Genomic DNA, 9,709 nt, shown 5'->3' on the forward strand with positions numbered 1-9,709 from the left:
CCCTCCAGGACCCCCAACTCTGGCCACCTCAGCCCCGCCCCGTCCTGGTGGCTCCACCAGAATCCGGAGCAGCGCGGCAGCGCCCCCGTGTGGCCACAGGGCTGAGCACAGGAGCCCAGAGCCGCCCTTTCTCCTGCTCAGCCAGGCCCTCCCCAGGCTCCCTGGGCTCCCAGGGCAGGACAGGGATCTGCACACAAGGGGGTGTCCAAGTGCTGTGTCAGATTAAGTGTCCTTTTTAGTCTCCAGTGGTCTCCAGGACATGACAACTGGTTCCTAGGTTCTGGGCAAATCCCCAAATATATAGGTCGCCTCAGTCTCTTGGGATGGAAACTTAGATTCCTGGGTCCCTGAATTTGTTTCTGCTTCTGCTTCCAATGATGAAAGCCCCTCCTCCTGGGAATCACCTGACATTCTCCATCCTTGGATGAGGGGAGGGGCCTAGGAGAGCCCCCAGGGCACTGGCTAGGAGGATGGGGAGACTCCTGGAAAAGCAGAGGATGGAAATGGGGACTTTAGGAGACAGAGGCAGAAAGGGGTGCAGGGAGAGCCAGAGAGGACCGGGCAGGGAAGGGGCGGCACAGGGGACACTGAGGGGGAAGGTCTGTGTGGGTGACACGGGCTCTCACTGGGGAGCTGGAGCGTCTCTCTCCCCTAGGGGGATGCAGCAGTGCTGGCCTGTAACTGCCCAGGGAACTGTGCACATCCGGGGCCTTGCCCGTCCTTGCAGGGCTGGTGTCAACCACACACATGTACATGCTGGTGACGGAGAGGACTGTAATGGGGGGGTACCCAGGGGAGGGTCCAGGTTCCTGCCCCATCTGAGGAGGGTGAAGCTGAACAGAAAGAAGCATCTGGAGAGGAGGCTGAGGAGGAAGGAAGCAGGATGGAGCCAGAAGGAGACCTGGGGGAGGCACATGGGGCAGAGACAAGTGAAGAAGCTGTGCTTGCTTCTTGGCCTTGGACTGGGTTACACAGGTGTGGGTGAGAAATCCATGGGAGGTGACAATGGCAGCTTCTACCTTGATTTTGCTCTTTTCCTTCCAGACTTGTCAGCCCTGTCCCCCCTTTTCTATGGGTCCCCGCCAGGAGGTGCTTTAGACAGTAACAGGCTTTCAGGCCCTGCTTGGGCCAACCCTGTTTGGCTGAACATTTACCCACAAGGGGATGGTGACTTTGGGTGCTTGATTTGGAAACTTTATTCTTTCCTTTGTCTTTGTTGCACACTAACTGTATTAAAGTTCCTTTCCATTAAAGGTCCTACAGGTCTTGTCTTGATGCTGCGGATGGCAGAGAGTTGGGGGAGATTGTTAAGTGGAGGCCAGGCTACATATCCAGAATATCCCCCCTCAGTTCCCGAATGCTGGGGTATCAGAGAGATTCAGGGAGCCAAGAGGAGGGAAGAGCAAGGTCACAGAAGACATTAAAAAATTCTAACAGGAGGGGCAGAGCAACATGGCAGCGAGAAGACGCTGTGAGTAAGATCTCCCATTAAAAAAAGTTAATAGGGAGGAAAAGCGGCAGGTCCCAGTGAGAACTGGGACACAGAAGATAAACGGACGACTCCAGCAAACTACCCGAAGAAGAAAATGGCCATAAAAGAGGACCAGAAGGGAGGAAAGCACATATGATTGCAGGCTAATTCCCCACTTATACAATCTGACCACTGACCATGCTCTATCAAGAGGGTTTAATTTCCTTTGTAAATGTTCATTCCCGCTCATTTTACTTGAGAGCAAGTAAAATGGTAGTTTAATAAGGAAAGAAATCATTTTTAAAGATTTTTAAAGAGAATATATAAAAGCAAATGCTGTGGATTTTTGTCACAATAATTATACATTTCCCTTTACCATCATCATATTAAGATAACTTCATATACCCTTAGTTTTAGTTGTTGCTCTTTTTACGTCTTAGGTGCCATGTGATATTCCGTGTATACTGGAGTAACTGAACTTTCAGCCACTCTTTGCTGTTCTCCATTTCTGTAGCTCCCGGCCAAGAGAGAAGATGGCTGGGTTTCATCTCAGTTGTCAGCAGTTGTCAGCAGCAGTTTCATCTGTTGTCATCTTAGTTGTCCCTGGGGCAGCATCTCCAGTCTCTAAGGCGGCTTCCCCTCTAATGTCACTGACCCTCACGGTCACATGTGGGATCAGGGGTCATGGTAGGACAGAGGCCCCTGTACTTAGTGAGTGAGGCCTTCACAGCATAAACAAGGTCTTAGGGTCCAAGTTAGAATCTGAGCAGTTGCGATCCACTGTAGAGAAGGACCCACACACGTGATGTGGTGGAGACCCTCTGGAAGCTCTGGTATGGGTGTCACCACATTTACCATAAACACACTCAGCGCTTGGTGGACAGCAGAAATAAGAAAGTTAAGTCCCTGTGCAGTATAATTACTAAAATATTACAAAAATCATTGGGTGGGAATTTTTGAGAAACAATCTGCTCAAAACAAAACGGTAGCTAGTAGTCTACCTCGTATCTAATATTCCTAGAAATGTGTTAGGGATGCCATCCATGACTCACACCACACTTCACAGGAGTGTTGTCCCCATTTATTTCATCACCTAGAGTGGGCGGGTGGGAATGGCAGGACAATGCCCTGGCTGGGCAGGTCATCAACAGGAATCTCACACAGAGTGTCTGCATTTTTATGAACTCGTTAAAGTGAAAAAAGCCATCGGATTTACGTGCAAAAAGTAACACTATCATTTGGTGTGTTCATAGACATGCAAAGGATTTGAAGAAGATCTCATTTGGGAAGTGAAGTGCCCCGTGGGTGTGGCTGCTGTCTGGCCTCAGCTCCTCTCCGCTGACTGCATCATCCTTTACTTTCCCATCTGTGATGTTCCATACTTGAAAATTTCACACCAAATATTTCATGATGAAATGCAGTTCCAATTGGATATCAGACATTCAGTCACTCTCAAACACTCACCTGGGAGGGGCTGAGTCAGGCTAACCTTGAGTCCAGCCCGGGGGAGTTCCAGGTGGAACCAGGCAAATCTGGAGACCAGCCAGGGGCTGTAGAAGAGGTGGCAGAATCCTGACCTTTGAGCTTCTGGGCTGACAATGGCCTACTGCTCTTTTAAGTGATTGGCCTTTTTATTTTTAGTGCCGATAAGTGACTCTGTTAACATTAATTCATGATGCTGTTACACTGGTCAATAAACGTTATGGAATATAATGAGAATCCAGTGTGTGCATTGAACAAGAAACTGGATCAGACCATTCTAAACACATACTCTTCACTGCCAACATTTTTGCCAACCTTGTACAACGTAATTAGATATATAAGTTAATAAAACATTAACTGCTTTGAGTTGTATGAATTCAAACATTTAATCACAATTAAAACCATTGATTTCTGATTTTTTTTTCTTACTTGGCGTTACTAAATGATTTATCTCACTATTTCTTTTTATCATGTTAACTTGCTGCTAGCACAGTTGTGGGTATTAAATAACATTTTTATAAATTCTCAATGTGCCAGAAGTCGTACATTCCAACTGTTGATATAGAAGGTCAAGAAATACATTACGAACTTAAATTCACTAGAAAGTATCAAAAGCTAAAAAGGAAGGAAGATAATTATTGACCACAAGAAGCTGGACCGCGGGAAGCAGAACTCGCCTCCTGTTTTCTCATGCGCGCAGGGGCGCGGGTCACTGTGGAGACTGAAGCTGAAATCGAGCTGGAGCGCCAGGCCACCCCCTCCCCCCAACAGGGCTCCGAAGCCCTGGCAGCGCCCGCCACCCGCCCACCAGCTCTGCCCCGCCGGCCCCACCGCTGCCGGGAAGGGGGGGTCCCGGCCCCGCCCCTCGAGGGCCGCCCCCGAGCCGGAGCCGAGCCGCTTCCAGGGCTCCTGGCCCTTCCTGGCCCGCGGCAGGGGCAGCTCCGCGGCGGGCAGCGACCCGGGCTGATCCTGCTGCACCGCGGTTTAGGAAAGGCCCGCACCCCGCGCCGCTCTGCGCGCGCCCCACTTCCCGGACCTTGCTCACCCGCCCAGGGGCTCAGGCCCCAGAGCCGCCCAGCCGTGCGTCCAGCAGGTGTGGCGCCCCGGCCGGCGTGGACCGGCCATCCCTGGGCGCTGGGCCGCCCGCGCTCTCGGCCCCTCCAGGGCCCCCCTGGGCCCCCATCCCGCCCTCTCGGAGAGCCGAGGCCAGGCAGGAGCCCAGAGGAGGGAGGATGCGCAGCAGGGTGCCGACACTCCCGCCGTCTGGGTTCCCTGTGGCACAGGAGCCCGGGGCCACACTCGAGGCAGGGGAGGAGCCTCAGGCCGCCGCACCCGCCAGGCAGGGTACCCCGCCGGAGATGGGTCCGCGTAGACGCCGCTCCCCCGGGTCAGGGCCCGCGCTGGGTTGGGGGGGCAGCGACCCCTGTCCCATCAGTGAGGGGCGCGGTGGACGCGAGGGATCCCCCGGGACGGGGAGGTGACTACGGTCTTGGGGGGACGGAGTGACCGCGGCCGGGGAGCTCGGCGCTGACCGCAAGGCGGGAGCCGAGCCCGGGCAGCAGCGGGGGCTCCCCGGGACCGTCCCCCAGGGGCCCGCGGGCGGCCGGGCGCGCAGAGCTTGCTCCCCCGCCCCGTTCCCCTCGCCCGGTAAGGCGGCCTTGCCCGTCCCCTGCGCGGGTGGGGGCCGGGGGCTGGGTGGGGGCGCTGCCGCCCACCTGGCCCGAGTCTGGGCTGGGGACTCCGCGCCCTGCTGGAGGCCCCCTGGGACCCGGGACAGCAGCTCGAGCCGGGGACGGCGCAGGTCGGTCTTTCAGGCGCGCCCGGAGCCCTCCTGGTGTCTATGGGCGCCCCTGGGGTCCCCAGGGTCTTCTCCCATCCTGGGGCACAGCTACCCTGGCCGCGCGGAGGGAGCGCAGGGGAGGCGCGCTGGGGACAGCAAGGCGCGGAGCCCCCCCCTTTCCAAACCGCCCCTGTGAGGCCCGGGGCTCATTAGGCGAACTGGGCGCCTCCTCAGCGCCCGCGGCGCGCCCAGGGTCTTCCTGGGCTCCTCGGGGCGCCTGGGGGCACCCGTGACGGAGGGGGGAGCCTGGGGGACTGAGACCCATCGTGGGGCCACGCTCAACTGCGAAACTATGGCCGCGCCCCGCAGGGGAGCCCCAGAGCAGGGCGCGCTGGGGAGGGGGTGATGGGGCGGGCGGGGGTGCGCGCTCATTGCTCACCCCGCCAGGGCGCCCGGGTGAGGAGCCGCGGAGGAGGCGCTGGCGCGCGCTGCAGACACCAAAGGGGCCCCTGGGCTCCCTGGCAGCCTCTGTCTGTCCCCTGTGGGGACGGTCCCGCCAGGAGCTGGTGGGGAGGGGGGCGGTGAGGGGAACCAGCTAGCAGAAGGGGGTGTGTCCGGTGAGGACCCAACGTGAGGGATGAACGGGACGCCCCTGAGACGCGTGTCCTCCGCCCGCCGCTTCAGTTCCCAGGCCCAGGCCCCCGCTCCGAGGGGCTCTGGCGCTCCCCCCGCACCCCCCCCCGCGCGGGTCACGCGCCAGGAGGACTGGACGCAGGCGGGGTGGGCGCAGCGGGGCCCCCTCCGCACAAGGGGTGGGGGGCTGCAGGGAAAATCAGGAGAAGCAGCGCCAAGGCGGGCGTTAAGGGACGCGCCCCAGAGTCCCCAAGTCTGGCTCCGAGGCGGGGAGCGCCGAGGGCGCGCGGGCCGAGGCTCAGGCAGGCGCCGAGTGGGTCAGCCAGGCGCAGACCCCAGGGGCAGCCGATGCTCTGGCCACGCCGCCCCGCAGCGGCGCCTCAGCCCATCCTCCCGCTCCGCCCCTCGCTGTCCTGGGGAGTCTCCCCACCGCCACCCCCTCCCCGCCGCTGGCTGCACCCCGGCTCTTGTGCGCATGAATAAATAAATACATGTCTTTTTTTCAAAAACCGCGGGTGCTTCCCGAGGCGCCCCCGCCCCGCAGGTTTGGCTCCTCGGGCCCCTCGGTCCATCTGCTGCCTGTCCGGCCCGGCCGGCGAGGACCCTCCTCCAGGGCCGCAGAGAAGCCCGAGGTGGGGGCGGGCGCGCGTCCGAGCCTCCGAGGACATCCCAGGTCCGCGGCTCGGCCGGGCCGGCTGCAGAGGACAGGGCAGAGCCAGGGGCGCGTCCGCCCGCCCGGGGGTCAGGCCCGGCTAGCCCCGCGGGCCCCGCCGGCCGAGGGGCGTTCCCGGCGGCTCCGGGGTCGACGCGCCTGGGGGGAAGCAGCGCCCCTGGCCACCTGGGCTGCGCCCCCCGCCCCGGCAGCGCGGAGCCGGACCTCGCGAGGGACGGGCTCGGGCGACGAGTCTGGTGTCACAGAACTCCGTGCCCCAAAGAGCAGGGGCGGGCGGGCGCGCGTCCGAGCCTCCGAGGACATCCCGGGCCCGCGGCTCAGCCGGGCCGGCTGCAGAGGATGGGGCAGAGCCAGGGGCGCGTCCGCCCGCCCGGGCACCGCGTCCGCAAGTCCTCAGGCCTCGGTGCGGGCTCGGCGGGGGCGCCGGGCGCAGGGACGCCCCTCCGCCGAGGACTCGGGCACCCCGGGCGCCCCCGCCGCGCCCCTCGCCCGACCCGCAGCCCGCGCGGGCGCCTTCGCCTTCGCGCCGTTCCTCGGGACCCACGCGTCTCCCGGCCGCGCAGGGCCCCGTGCGTCCCGGATGCCGCGGGATGGCGCCCCCGGAGCCCCCACGCCCGCCCCTCACCCCCCGCCCAGCAGGTCCACGCAGCCGCCCGCCCCAGCCCCGAGCTCAGTCAAGCCCGAGAGGCCCTGGCCCGACCCCAGGTTAGCTCGGGGGCGCGTCCTGTTCCCGGGAACCCCGAGGATTTCCGAGCCCCAGCGCCACCCCGACCCGGGGAAGCCCCGCCTCAGCCCGCAGGTCTCTCTTCGGTCCGCAGGGAGCCCCGCCTGCTCCCCGTACAGCGGGCGCCAGGGCAGGGGGTCAGGGACAGGCCCACAGCGCCGGCCTGGCAGGCCGCTGACCACCGCTGGGCATCGCCGGGCGCAGCGGGTCACCCCTCCCGCTACTCCCCGCAGAGCCTGGCCAAGCCCCGCCCCACGCCCGGCCCCGGCATCCGGGCAGCGGGGCCAGAGCCAACCGGCGCCTCAGCGCCTTTTTATGCAACCTGTGCGTCCCGGCTTGTGGGCTGGCCCAATCAGGTGTGAGCTACCAGCTGACTGGTGCTAAACGGTCCAATCAGCCTCAGGATTGAAAAACGGTCCAATCAGCTGTGTGGGCGGGGCAGCCTGAGAGCGGCTATAAGCAGGGCTGGCGGCGCCCAGAAACGGGCGGGGGCGCGGGCTGCAGGCTCCGCCTCTTCTGTGGGGGCCCCCGAAGGCGCCCCGGGGCCCGGGGTCTCAGGGCGTCCCTTGCTGCAGGTGTCGCCCCACCACTCACGCAGCTGCGGGCGCCGGTGTCTCTCGCCGAGCGGCCCGCGGCGGCCCCCGTGGCTGGCCGGCGCCCGCGGTGAGCGGCGGGCGGGAAGCGGCGGCCGGGGGCCCTGGCCGGTCCTGGGCGTCCGCCGCCCCGTGCGCCCTCGCGCTGCCCCTTGGCGGGCCCGGCCTCGGCCTCCCGGGCCTCTGGGCGGCGGGTCCGCGCCGGCCCGTCCCCCGCCTCCCTCGCGCGCTGCCCTGGTCCACGCTCACCCGGCCCGAAGGCCTCGCCCGGGCCCGACGACGTCCTGGGGGGCGGGCCCGGGGAGGCGGGAGCAGCTCCGCGGCCCGCGCTGGGGCCGGGGCGAGCTGGAGGGCGGCGGGCGGCCCGAGCCAGGCGGGGGCGGGGGCGCCGCGGGCACTGCCGGCCTCCGCTGCAGGCCGGAGACAGACGCCACCGAGGCAGAGACGCCCCAGGCCGCCCCGGCCCCCACGCCGGCGGGGACAGGCACCCGGGGAGGGGCAGGGGCAGCCGGTCAGCAGCGGCGCGTCGACGGCGGGTCCAGAGTCGGCGGGGACGGCAGCTGCACGGGGCGGCCACGCGGGCCACAGCGGCCTGTCCCTCCCCCGCCCCCCCGCCCCCCTCCCCCCGCCCCCCTCCCCCCGCCCCCCTACCTCCCCCTCCTCCCCCTCGGTTCCCTCCTCCCCCCGCCCGTCCATCTCTCGCCTCTGCCCCCTTCACCCGCCCCGCCCTCTCCTCCCGCCGTGACTGCTTTTCCTAAGATTCCATTCAACGCACACCCGGGATCTGAGTCTCTGCAGACCAGCCTGGCGTTTGGAAGCGCCCCTGGGCCGCCTGCCGCGAGCCGGGGCGACGCCGGGACACCCCGCGCGGGCCCCCGGGCGGCTTCTGTCCGCGGCCCCCTGAGGTCGGGCCGGCGGTGCACGGGGACGGGACGTGCGGAGCCCGCGGCCACACGGCGGGACCCCGGAGGGCAGAGCGAGGACAGCAGGGCCGGCAGGGGCCCAGCGAGCAGCCGGCGGGCTGGGGGGGGGGGCGGGGAAGCAGCCCCCACCTGTGGCAGCCAGGGCAGCGCCCCCCGAGGGCCCCACCGCACTGGGCTGCGCCTGGCCCCACCCACTGGCCACACCTGAGCGAGAAGCTGCCCTGCGCTCTGAGGCCTCAGACGAGGCCCCTCCTCGTCATAACTTTCCTCGCGGCCTCTTGGAAGTCTTTGTTCCTCAAATGGTAGATGATGGGTTCAGCAGTGGGGTGACCACGGTGTAGAAGACGGAAATGATCTTGTTGATTTCAGGGGACAGGTGGGCTTTGGGGCGCACGTACATGGAGATCGTGGTCCCGGAGTAGGTGGTGACCACTGCCAGGTGGGAGCCGCCGTGGAGAAGGTCTTCGCGGGCTGGAGGCGGAGGGGATGCTTACGATGGCGGCCACGATGAAGACCTGGGACACGAGGGTGGGGAGGAGGCACACGCGCAGGCGGCGATGGACAGGGCGAAGACGACCATCTCGGTGAGGTAGACGCGGGAGCAGGAGAGCCGCATGGAGGGGCAGGTTGCAGAAGAAGTGGTTGATCCGGTTGGGGCCACAGAAGTCCAGCCTGAAGATCATCAGGCAGGGCAGGACCCCGTGCCCACCCTGGTCACCCAGGAGACGGCCACCAGCTTGGCGCAGGTCTGGGGCGCATCAGGAGGGGGTAGCTCAGGGGGCTGCAGACGGCCAGGTAGCGGTCATAGGCCATCGTGGCCAGGAGGAAGCACTCGGTGGCCCCGAAAAACACAAAGAAGTAGAGCTGGGCCATGCAGGCGGGGAAGGAGATGGCACGGCCCGGGGACAGCAGGCCGGCGAGCAGCGGCGGCACGACGGTGGAGGTGTCCCAGACCTCCACGAAGGACAGGTGCTTGAGGAACGTGTACATGGGCGTGTGCAGCCGCCGGTCATGGCTCGCCACGGCAATGATGACGACGTTCCCCACCACCGTCAGCACGTAGGTAGATGAACAGAAAGATGGCAAACAGCAGGGACTGCCACTCGAGAAGGTTCTGGAACCCCAGCAGCTGAAACTCAGTGACAGCAGACACATTTGGGGGCTCCATCGCCTGCGGAGGGGAAGAGACCTTGGAAAGCACTGCGGACAAGGCATGAAAATCCTCGGTGCTATCTGGAACATGAGAGACTGTCTTCGAGCACTCCCGTCTCCACGACAGCTTTCTGGAAGAACGTGCGCGGCTCCACCTGGCTTTTAGACCACTGTAGTTTCAACCCATTAGGCGAAAGGGGCCCAAGAGTTGGGGGAGGGCCTCAGCAAGCTCCACTCACCAGGCTCTCTGAGATCTAGAAGTTTCAGGTTCAACACCC

General features: G+C 64.1%; 1 pseudogene across 1 annotated transcript; it reads right to left on the reverse strand.

The window, feature by feature from the left end:
* Positions 1-8,515: 8,515 nt before the first annotated feature.
* On the reverse strand, positions 8,516-9,447 carry LOC311188329 (olfactory receptor 11L1-like; annotated as a pseudogene). The gene has a single exon. The product of its transcript is annotated as an olfactory receptor 11L1-like (transcript).
* Positions 9,448-9,709: the final 262 nt, after the last annotated feature.

The sequence above is a fragment of the Talpa europaea genome, assembly GCF_964194135.1.
Source record: "Talpa europaea genome assembly, chromosome: 2".
Lineage (NCBI taxonomy): Eukaryota > Metazoa > Chordata > Mammalia > Eulipotyphla > Talpidae > Talpa > Talpa europaea.